The following is a 12,309-nucleotide window of genomic DNA, read 5'->3' on the forward strand; positions in this document are numbered from 1 at the left end:
TGTCTACTCCTTCCTTAGCTTAAGACTATCCTGAGTATTTTCAAAGAGTAATGTACATGCAAAGGGTTGAACATTTGTAAGTATTTGTGCACAGCATTGAAGTACTAGAATTCAGGCAGTAGCATCAAGTGGTTCTTTTATTTTTTTTTAATTTTTTGTAATGTTTATTTATTTTTGAGAGAGAGACAGAATGTGAGTGGGTTAGGGGCAGAGAGAGAGGGAGACACAGAAGCAGAAGCAGGCTCCAGGCTCTGAGCTGTCAGCACAGAGCCCGACGCGGGGCTCGAACCTACGAGCCGTGAGATCATGACCTGAGCCGAAGTCGGACGCTCAACTGACAGAGCCACCCAGGCGCCCCCATCAAGTGGTTCTTTTGTAGCTCAATGATTAATGCTATAAAAGTGGAACACTCAAATAAGGATATGCCTGTGGCTTTGGAACAATGCCAACAGGACTTCTGTGATAAGGGACAAATGATTTTTTTTGTCTGTTCATAAGCTCAAATGGTTGGGTAGATTGAGAAATGCCGTAGATATTTATTTCTTAAGGACTAGAGAAGAACAAGAGGGAGATTTATTTGACTGATTCATTGGTTTTCATCACTTTTGTTCAACATAGAGATTTCTAATTGTTTCTCTTACTGAAAAAAAAAAAATCACCGGTGGCGTTAGAGATACAGTAATGCTACAAAATGATGGAAAAAACAACCTGAAGATAATTGGAATATACATGAAAGTGGCTTTCTTCTCACAGATATCAGATTCATAGTTACCCACCAAATAATTTCAGATCAGATGTCTTCTGTGTGTATTTCTTTTGCTTTTCCACAAGCTACAAAAGATAGCTGTCATCATGAGCTTCATCAAAACCTGAAAAAAGTCATGCTAAAAATTTGGCACCACAGACATCAACGTAATATTTAGGACATTCAAGACTGGAAAGAATCTCTTAAAATTTAACTTCATTTTGAGACATAAAGTAACGGAATTCTAGAATTGCAAAACGCTAACAAACAGAACTCACTAAAAACCCAACATTAATTAAAATAACCCAAGTCATGGGCCAATTCTAAGTTTTACAGGGCTGTTGTGAATAGTTTTAAAAAGCTGAGACTTATGCTAAGTCAACATGCCTGGTCCATCCAGAGCCCTGGGAGTGTCCAAGACAGCCACAAAAATGCTGAAGAGAGTCCATAGCCTTGAATTCAGAGCCTCCATGACCGTGCCTATTATTTGTGAATGTGGTTGGAAACTAGAGCTCAAGCCTCAATGCAGTGAAACCTGCCTGATAAAGAAAGGAGTTTCTGAAGTGGCAGTGCCTTGAACAGACTCTGGAGGGTTGAACGGCTCAGGATCTAAAGATTAAGGATGGATAGTAGGTAGTTAATCTGTTAGTGCTTGACATGTTGGTCTAAGGTGGGTGGGGCAGGATGTAAAGGCATCACCTCAAGTAGAACCAGGAATTCATCCACCAGCCTGCCATTAAGTAGTTGCACATCATCTTGGCTCACTCTGAATCTCTCAGTGGTTCTGTTTTCTTACTGGTAAAATGTGGGGAGAGTGATTGTCATTGCCTCTCCCAGGATTAATGAGGTGGTATTCACAAAGAGCATTGTACCCTTAGAAAGGAATGCTCTGTGGCCAGACATTATAGGGCAATAACATTAAGCATGTTTGAAACATGTGCCTGCTGTTACCAAATGGATGCTATGGCTGAACAGTCTTGTATCTCAAATACAAATTAATGCATATGGAACTGCTTAGGGGTAACAGATGACAGGCTGAATGAGTGAGATAGTTGATTATTATACAGAAGGTAGTTCATGCTTAAAAAATGCTTTATGCCTGCTATTTCATCCTCAATACACTGAAGACATACTTGAGAAATCCCATTTAGATAATCACTAGCCATTGATGGCGGAAATTAGAAATGGAGAAAAGGATTGGGTCACCGAAGCTGTTTCCTGGGAGACAACATGGAAGAGGCGATTCCAGCAACAATGCCTGGATGCTCCTGCTGTGTGTTAACTTAGCTTCATAAATTTGCCTCTGTAACTGTGACTGTGATAAATGCCAGACTGAGCCCAGGATGGCTACCCTTAGACTTAATCTCCACAGTTGCCTGAAATCTTTTATACAAGGACCACACTGTAAACCTCCGGGATCCACAAATAAATAGCAAGGCTCTATCATCAGAATGGCACCTGTGAACATCCCCCCTTGCTTGTGCAAGTTATTCAGACACATTTCCATTTATCAGGCAGATAATAAGCCAGCTGCTTCCTAAAGAGCATCTTTTCCTATATTTGGAGGTTCTGGGATTCATAGCACAATGAACTTGCTGAAATTAGATAACTTTATTCCTCTAATTAAAATTCTCTAATGGATTCCCATTGCACTTAGGAAGAATCCCATCTGTTTACCACAGTCATCAGGGCCCTAGCAGAGCTGGCCTCTAACCTTGTCTTGGACCGGATACCCCTTGTTTGCCATGCGGTATGTTCAGCTCATTCCCAGTCTAAGACTTTGCCCTTGCTACCCCTTCTGGCTAAAGTGCTCTGTCCCAGATTATAGGCTGGAAGCTTCATATCTCAGCTCAAATGTCAGTTTCTCAGCGAGGCCTTCCCTCACCATCTGATCTAACATCCTGCCCTCCCCACCCCCACTTTTCATCATATCACCTCAGTATATTCTCTTTCAAAACACTTACAGTAATAACTACCTTACTCATTTGTTGCCTTGATTATCGTTTCCTCCTCATGGAAGTAGACAGTTTGACTATCTTCTTCATCACTTTGTAGCCCTTGTGCCTGGAAGAGCACTTGGAACATAAAGTAAATATGACTTCAGTGGATGGATTAATGGACAGCATTCATGATTTAGATTTCTGAATTCTTTATGGGATTTTTAATACTACTCACTGTGACCAATTCCTCATGGCAATATGCTTGCTCTGAGAAAGTCTTTCATCCAGTGTATAGTTAAGATAGTCTGGGATCATTCCATTCATTACAGCTTAGCTTTATGGACAAGAGAGAACTTATAGATAATGGGATCTAGAGAGACAGCTATTTCTGGAGTGGTTAAACATGAAAAGACTTCTTACTAACCTACTTTTAGTTTTCTACACAGATAGAGGGTATTAAAAAAGACCAGTGCTCAATTTCAATTCTCATCCTTACCAGCAAAGGTTTGGAAAGAAATTTAACCTTTCTGACTTTGTATTCTCATATATTGCCTGCCTGATTTATATCTGAAGGACCAAGTGAGACAATATGGCTGAAAGGCTCTGAAACCTTTAAATTGCTATTTGGATGTAAGGTATCAGTGTTTACACATGAGCATTTTGAATAATCTATCTGTTGACTCCTTTCTTCCTCACCAAGTGATCACTTTTTACTTCTTTTTGTATTTGCAGTACTCAGTGCAGTAGGTATTCAACACATCATCAAATGAATGAATGAGTGAATATTATTATCATTCCTATCTTTCTCTTGGCCAACTCCTATCTCCTTATTGTAAATCTTATTGACTTTGTATTTATTTGTCACTCTGTCTTCTTTTTGTAAGCTCTTGGCCATTAAACAGAACAGTTTCATAGGAACTGACCCAGTGACTTTCTGCTGTTATTGTCACTGTATATGGTTTGCACATGGGTTTTAGCATCCTAGGGTACTATAAGGGAGAGAGGGAATCTGTCCAATAAACAAAGTGAAAGGCACAGATCTACTGGCCATGACCTTCTATGGTGTAGACTCAGAATATCTGAGACTCTTTATCAACCACAACCCCAGCCCACTTCAATCTATGTGCCGTAACCATTGAGGAAACTGAAGTCAAGACCTTAGTGAATCATGTCCTAGGCTGTTGGGCAATACCTTTATTTTGGGATTTGGGTTATTTGTAGATTGCCCTTTTTTAGTAAAATGAGCATCACTGTTTGTTTCCATTTTGCAATAAAGAGCTACTGGCTATTTAGCCAGAAAATAAATATTTTCATTTTGAATTGCTTTTCTGGACATTTTTCCAAGAGTTTGATTTGAAGCTGTGAAACACATTATTCTCCTTCCCTCCTCCCATTACTCCCCCCCACCCCATTTCCTCTGAGGTGGATCAAAACCAGTGCTTCAAAAAATAAAGCCAGTATTCTGTGATTGCTTCTTTACCGTATGAAAGGATCAGAGAAGCTGAAATAAATGTTTGAAGAGATCCAAAATCCTGCAGTCAAGGAAAGTCTGCCAGCCAACCAGGTATTCCAGAATATCTTGCCATAAGGCCAGCCTGCCCAGGGACTGGCATTGAAATATGTCTGGGCTTTGGTATTTTCTGTGTAGCTTAAAATGCTATCTTTGGGCACATTTATTGGGCTGCATAAGAAATATTGTACAATCTGCATAGTGATGAAGTTACGTATGTCTTAAACATGTTCTCCAGTCATAGAATATTCCTTTTGCAGACCTTTGGATCCCTTAGGTTGTTTTTAAATTTAATTTTAATTTTCTATTTTTCCATCTGGATGCACTTTCCACTCTCCATTTCTTTTACTAAAATTTTCCAGCTTGTTTGGTGCTTTATCCACTGAAAGCCTTACCTCCGAACCTATGCCCTTTACACAATAGCATGCACACACACACACACACACACACACACACACACACACACTCAAAAACAAATGTTAAAAACCTTAAATTTAAGAGTTTAATTTCACTTCCAGCTGTAATTTACTATCAGTAGCCTGATGTCCTCAATTTTAGTCATTTCCACTCCTGCTTGGTTCAACTCAAGGCACTCAAATCCTGATTGACTCATAGTCTAAGTATTTAGTAAATTTGTATCTCTCCTTTTTATTTTGGTGACATTGCTTAGGTATGCCCTGCCATTCTTGATATAGCTGATAATGAGAAGCCTTCAAAAGACATTTTTCTTACTTTTTAATAACAGCAAGTAATAGCAGTTGAATAAAAAAAAGAACAAAAGAAAAATAACAATAATCTCCAAAAGAATCATCATGAACAAAATAGCAATGAATTGCACATTTTCAGAAATGGATCAAGGATTCGTATTTCAGATTCCTCAAAAGTAGGTGAACTGCTTTCTTCTCATTTTTTCCATAATGTCCTTTAAGTAGAGGGTGAAGGATGCTTTACAGAGGTGAATAAAATTCACTGCCCTATCATTATGAAGGGCTGACTCAAACTTTCAAATATTTTGAGTGGTAGGAAAAAATAAGCACAAGATGATTTTATGAGTTTTAAAAGTGTTGTCTGACCCCCAGGGAGAGATCCAACTGGACCAAACCTGCTTTATCCCTCTTGGATGCATAACATGCATTGGGAAATTAAAGACTTTGAGAAGTCCCATAGTAAGGAATCTTGTTTCATATGGTATTTCCCACACTTCTCAGACTATGATATTCTCTTCTTACAGAATAAGAATGAACTCTCACAGAAAATGTCCGCAGAACACAGTTAAAGAAAGGTTCTGATCATTCTAAAAGCAGAGGGTGGGTGTATGGGGCACTGTCTTTGCCATGTGATCAGCAAAAAAGAACCAGGAAAAGTGGCCAAGTTCAATGGCTACCAGCTTGAACTTAGGGATGAAAGCACAAGATATACTCTTGAGTGGAGAGCCTCTGCTCACAATGAGAACAAGACTGAGGAAGAGAAAAGGTGTTGAGATGTTCCATGTGACCCTAAGCAGGCATGCAGAAAGGCTCCTCCTTCTGGTAAGCTGAGCTTTTCCAACTTGGTTGAATACTTGAATCATGTCGTTCTTTTATGTTGCCTTAAAGACAATCGACTGAGTTTCTGTTTTTCAACGTATATAGAAAAAAACAACATTCTTGAGTCATTAGTTCAATTACTCAGCATATCCCTGGTGAGTATTCATAACCATATTTTTAAAACAGGTTCAAATTACTTGTCATTGTTTTCATTTTAAACCACATCAGTTAGATTTCCTACAAATTACACATGCGCGTATGCATGCACATGCACGTGCACGCGCGCGCACACACACACACCACCAACACCCACGTGTCTGTTTCTCATTCTGTGGTGACATGTAATGAAAGGTTATTGTGAACCAGGTCTACATAAGACAGCTGCCCTGCAGATGTTCCAGAACTATATTAAATGCTCTACACATTAATGTTGGCTTCTAGGAGTCTGAAGCTCTCACCCCAACCCAAGTACTTTAACTTCTCATTCCTCTTCCATTTACTTTCAAACTGAATGATTAAGGGACAATATGAAAACCACATGTAAAATGCCCACTGCGTTTTCTTTTCTTTTCTTTTTTTCCTTTCTTTTTCATACATAAAAACAATGGGGGAAAGCCAATGCAGAGATACTGGGGCCAACGAGTGGTTTACTTTGAAGCTTACCAGGGACACTAGGGAAATTTGCCAGTACATGGATTGCGTTTGAAGAGTCAGATCAAAGAAAGAAATATGGAGTGTCAGAGCCTGGCATCTCTTGGGTTTGGATGTCCAAAGTGCAGTGTCCAAAGCAATTTTCATTCCTTGTCGGTGTTGCATTTTGTGTCACTCTTCTCTTCTAAAAAGTCCTTGAAACAAAAAGGCATATGTTCAGTGTGGACAAAGATGTAAACCGTCATCACATTTTTAAAATGGAATTGTCAAGTAGCCTTGGATTTGGATTTCATTTGGGGATCTACTGATCTCTGGAAAAGTTTAAATCTCTGGTAGTGAAGTACTTCATGTCCTTTATCCTTTCTACAGATATTTCACTTAACTTCTAATTTTTTTTCCTTAATTTTCCAGGGCCCCCAAAGGAATAATTTTCTCCAACTTTACTCATCTTGGAAATGATGGGGGAAAGGTCAATAGGACTCTCTGGTGAAACTGGATGTGAGAAATAGACTGATACATGGTAGCCTAGACTTTGCACTTCTAAGACATTACACCTTTTGGGATATTTAAAGTATTTGTGGCAAACCTGTGATCTTCTGAAGTTCCAAGTGGAGGTGTGGAGTGCTCCTGATGGCAGAATTTCCTGGAGAACAAAATTGATGTTTGTACACCAAACTTAAAACCTAGCAGGTAGTTTGGATGTGATAAGACAGAGAAGAAAGTTGGTGTCTTCATCATCTATCATCGTCTGCCCTTTTCACAGACCCCAGACCCATGAACGAGCAGAACCACTTCATTTTGCATCCCACTGCCCAGTCCTCTCTGCTATTGTGCTCTTCAAAGATTCTGGGCATCTTCTGAGTCTGGTAAAAAAAAAAAAAAAAAAAAAAAAAAAAAGGTGGATGCTACATATGCTTCTGATTTGGATTTTCATAATAACATTCCCTAAGATTTCCAAAAGGCCAACACCTTGAAAAAGTATGTTAAATGGCTTAGTGTTTATTTTTTGAATGTTTTAAATGCTGCATGCAACTTTGTTTGGTTCTGGGTATGCATTTAGCATTTAATTAGAAGTCAATGCAGTGATCCTTTTCTGCTTTATTTTCTACAAAAAGATTTAGTAGTGGACAACTATGTCTGTGAGGCTGGGGTGACTTTCCAAAAGGGAACATATAGCCAAGGTTTTCTTTCTCCTTAAGCACCAGGGCGAAGGTTGGCCTCACACATGTAAGTTGTGACAAGTCCATTTCTGGCTGTGTAGTTGGATTCCCAGAATGTCATTTCTTCTTGTATTTCATGATTCTGTCACTCCAGGGTTGGAGTTACTCATTCTATTACCATCTTAGATTTCAGTTTCCATAATGTGCCCATCTGAATTCAGCATTAATTTTCTTTTCCCTGGCAAGAAAACACCAAATAGTGTGTTTAACCCCTTGAGTCATCAATTCATCAATAGGCCAGGCTCTGTACTTTGGGATAGCTCAACAAACAATTTTACCACTGACCACAGAGTTGGATAGAGTAATCCCTTTCTGCAGAGAGCACAGAGGATGATCCAAGTCAGGGCATATGGGGAATGATTTCTTTTGCCATCTGTATTTTGCATAGGGTCATGTAACCACCAGACCAGTAGGCCCCCTAATTCACCCTGTCAGCTCCAAATAGAGCAGACTTCACACACAAAAAGTGATGTATCTAAACCTGAACAAAGCAATGGTTTATGATCTTCTCTTCACATCCTTGGATCTTAGGCATTACAATATTTTTCTTTTCTTCCTAAGATCTTTTACTATAAAATTTTAAAAAGCTCACAGTGCATCAGCATGGTCTTCTTAGATGTTTGTTCACTTCTGTTCTTGTTGCTTAAGAATTAAACACACAGAAAACTTCCTCCCTACCCAGTTCATACTCCTTGTTTTGTTAAACTGGTATTATTACCCTTTTCATTAGGGTTCATTTAAATTCATCCTCAAAGGTTTGGATTAAAATTAATTAACATATATGTTAATGGTCATGTCTATACACAAATCTGTTTGACTATTTTGACTAAATATGCGAAACTACTAAGTAAATGGAACGAAGGTTTGGGACTCTCTTACCAACCAATTATTTGGGGATGTGTATCTCATTAAATGATTTGGGTGAAACTTGTACTTTTCCGCTAGACATTTGTGTTCCATAGGTAAACAAACAAACAAACTATAAAACTAAGTTGGAAATTCAACTGAAAATAATCACAGGGGTTTTTTTCAGTAACTGAGAGCCATGGTACTGTGAGAAGTTTTTGTTGCACTCAGTTCTTCTCATCTGTGTGTGTGTGTGTGTGTGTGTGTGTGTTTCTGAATGCCTAACTCTGATAGATATTCTATTCATTAATATTGCATGTGTTGCCAACTGATTCCTTTGAAATTTCTTCTCATTTTGTGACAATGCTGAGTTCTCTTGGTGGTGGCTGACATTGTGAGAAGAATAAGTTGTGCATATAGTCTTTAGATTGCACCTGCATGCATTCCAATATGCCAAATTATAAAGGAGCAATAGGAAACCACAGCGAGGAGTTTATTGGATTATTGGAGAATTTTTGCTTGTGGCTGTCTCTGCAGAGTGTCACATAGGTGGCCTTTCTGACCAGGGGTTTTAAATGATGCTTCATTTGTCAGTGTGGAAAACTTCAGAACGAGCATCCTCTCAAATCCCAGAAGAACATCTTTTTTACTTGCTATGCCCTTGGGAGGTTCTAGAAGATAGAATGGGAGACCATGGTGATTTGGAAAGAAAAAGAGGCCAGTCTTCATATCGACACCCGAGGAATCAACCTATAGTCTGCCCGCTGTAATCTCAGGGGGCTGAGGCAACTGTGTGTTTAATAATATCGAGGACTTTGTGACTTACAAAAAGCCAGTCAAAGCAAGGTCTGGAATCAATGTGCATCCACCCTTCTCAGTTTATAAGACTCTAGGGAGAAAGATTTGTACTTTGTCATTTCTGAATCCCGCAGGGTGCTTAGTAGTGAAATGATGGCACTACTTGTAACTTCAGCAGCCAATAATTACTGAGTGTTTACTCTTAACTAAGCAATACACTAAGCAGTTCATAAACATTACCTTATTTAATCTTGATTATTATTCTACAGTGTTATAGTGAGTATTCTCACCTTATTGTCAAGAGAATGTAGGCTTAAAGTTTATATAACTTGCCCAAGGTGACAGCCGATATAGTGGGTTGAATAGTGGTCCCCAAAGGACATGTTCACTCCCTAACCCCAGTCCTTGTGAATGTGACCTTACTTAGAAATAGGGTCTTTGCAGATATCATTAAGGTAAGGATCTTGAGATGAGGTCATCCTGGATTTAGGGTGGGCCCTAAATCCAATGATAGGTCTTCTGATGGAAGAAAGCAGAGGAAGATTTGTGACACACGCAGAGATGGCCTTATGAAGATGGAGGTGGAGACTGGAGTGACATGTCTACAAAACCAGCAACATCAAAGATTGCTGGCTACCACCAGAAGCTAGGAGAAAGGCATGGAATGGATTTCTCCTCAGCCTCCAGAAGCAACCAACCCTGCTGATATCTTGACTTCAGATTTCTGGCCTCCAGAAGTGTGAGAGAATAATTTATGTTGTTTGAAGCCACCCAGTTTGTGGTCATTTGTTACAGCAACTCTAGTCAGTGATGAAAACCAGATTGAAAACCAAACACCAAAGCCTATGTTTTGAGCCCTAGTCCTTACACATCCACTGCATTGACTAGGCCCATGCTGTGTGTCTAATAAATGTTTAATAAATGTTGCTGGGTTTAAATGTATTTGGACAAAACAGATGGCTGAATTTTGATTCTTCTCCTTTCCTTGGAAAAATGTCAGTGAAAGAAAGCATTTGGAGTAAGAAACGGTGCATTTTTTGGTAGTAGCCATTTGGAACACTGTGAACATGTTCCTGTAGGATTTGCCTTTTGTTTTCATTAATAGCAGATAATTTTAATAATCTGAGAGATTTAGTATTTTGGATCCATTGATCATACATTTGTTAAAAAACCTCCTGAAGTGATAGAGGCAGTCTCCCAAATGGGCAACTCCCTAGAACATCTCCTTAAAGCACCCCCCCCCCCACAGACACACACTCTTACTTTTCTTATTTTTCTTTGGTGGAGATGATTATGAACATCTCACGTTAACTAGGACTGCTGTTTGCTCTGCACAAGTATAAAGGGGTGGAGTAAGTTAATAGTGAAGTGAACACGGGGAGGAGGGAGGGCAGAATTTCAGGTAACACCCACAACAAGAGGTCAAATGCGAGAGGAGAAAGAATTACCAGGAAAATGGCTGATGGAAAAACACAACATTTTTCTTGTGATACAGTTGAGAATAAAATAATTGACTTAAACTTTTCTGCCATAAATGATTTCTCTGAAAGAGAAGATTTTAAAGGATTAGACCAGAGGCATGGATTGCTCTCCTTCTCAATTTACTTGGAGTTTGGTTTTGGTAAGAAGCATTCTTTTCCTATGCCCTTTGTCAACACCATTCAGTGGCTGCAATCATCAAGCAGAAAGGTCACCCCACAACTGTCTAACCCCTGAGAGTGCTGGCAACATCTCACCCCAATGAAGACTCAAATCTCATTCTGCTGGAACCAATGGCTTTTTCAGTGTGGCACCGAAATGGCAGAACATTTGTATGGCTTTTTCCCCCAATCCATTTTTACCCTTTTTGTAAAATTTATTCCTTATTGGAACTTGGTAAGTTTGGCATTACTATCCCTCTTTTTCAGATGAGGAATTGAGGCTTGCGGAGGTTAAGTGCCCTGCCCCAGATCACATGGCTCGCAAAGAATCCTAGGACCTCTGGGGATATTTCTTGATCTGTTTCTAAGTGGAGGAGTGATTGGGAGCTGAGGGCCATTGCTTCACCACCCCACAGGCCATTTCTAGGCCAGTGTAAGTCTGGTGCCATTGCTGACAACTAGCTGTAGAAATGCTTTAAGAGTTGGATGCTACAGTAGACTAAAAGCACAGGAAAGGAAAATGGATTAAATATCCATTCCATTCCAGGAGAGTTATATATGTCTAGTTATAGAAAATGCCCTGGAGCCGCCAAGGTTTCGTTTTTGGGGTTTTTTTTTCCTCATCTCCTTGGGGGACGATAAAGCAGAGAATTTTTAAAAATACTGTTGACATTGTTAAATTCTAAACCTCCCTCTGCTCCTACCAGTAACTTTCCAATAGCTAAACAGAAGCAACTTAGGCATAGTACACAAGACAAAGTAAATCCACTAATACACAGCTGTCTGTTTTCCCAGGTGTTCAAGTGCAGATTTCCAGCAACTAAATTAAAATCAAAGATTGGCAGCAACTTTTTCTACCCAACTGTGTCTTGGTGCTTGAATTTAAGAAGGATATAGTTCAAAAACTGTAAGAATATCTTCTGGTCTTGAAAAGAAACACCTCTTTAGAGACATAGCTAAAATACTTCATTCCATTTTAATTACCTTACTCTTTATCTTTACTATTTTAATAACATTTTCCTCAATGAAAAAAAAATCATCTTAAATCTACATAAAATTCTTCATCTTTTATAAACACATAAAAGCTTGGGAAAGAAAATGAAAATTACTTGTAATCCCACCATTCGATGGTAATAACTGGTAGCATTTTGAGGTATAATCTCCTAGTTAGTTGTGTGTTTGTGTGAACACATGTGTGCATGTGTGTGTGCTTTTACAAAGTGAAAACCATATTATTTTAAAATATGCTTTTTACACTTAGCCATATATTATGAACTTTTTTTCATACCACTATTATTCTGTGGCATCATTTTAAGTAGCTTTATAATATTTACTTTAATCTTTTTATTGTTTTCCATTTTTGAACTATAAATAACATGCGATTAATATCCACTCCATAAATCTTAGAAAATGTCTTTAATTTTCTCAGAGGA

The sequence above is a fragment of the Acinonyx jubatus genome, chromosome B3, assembly GCF_027475565.1.
Source record: "Acinonyx jubatus isolate Ajub_Pintada_27869175 chromosome B3, VMU_Ajub_asm_v1.0, whole genome shotgun sequence".
In the NCBI taxonomy this organism is placed as follows: Eukaryota; Metazoa; Chordata; class Mammalia; order Carnivora; family Felidae; genus Acinonyx; species Acinonyx jubatus.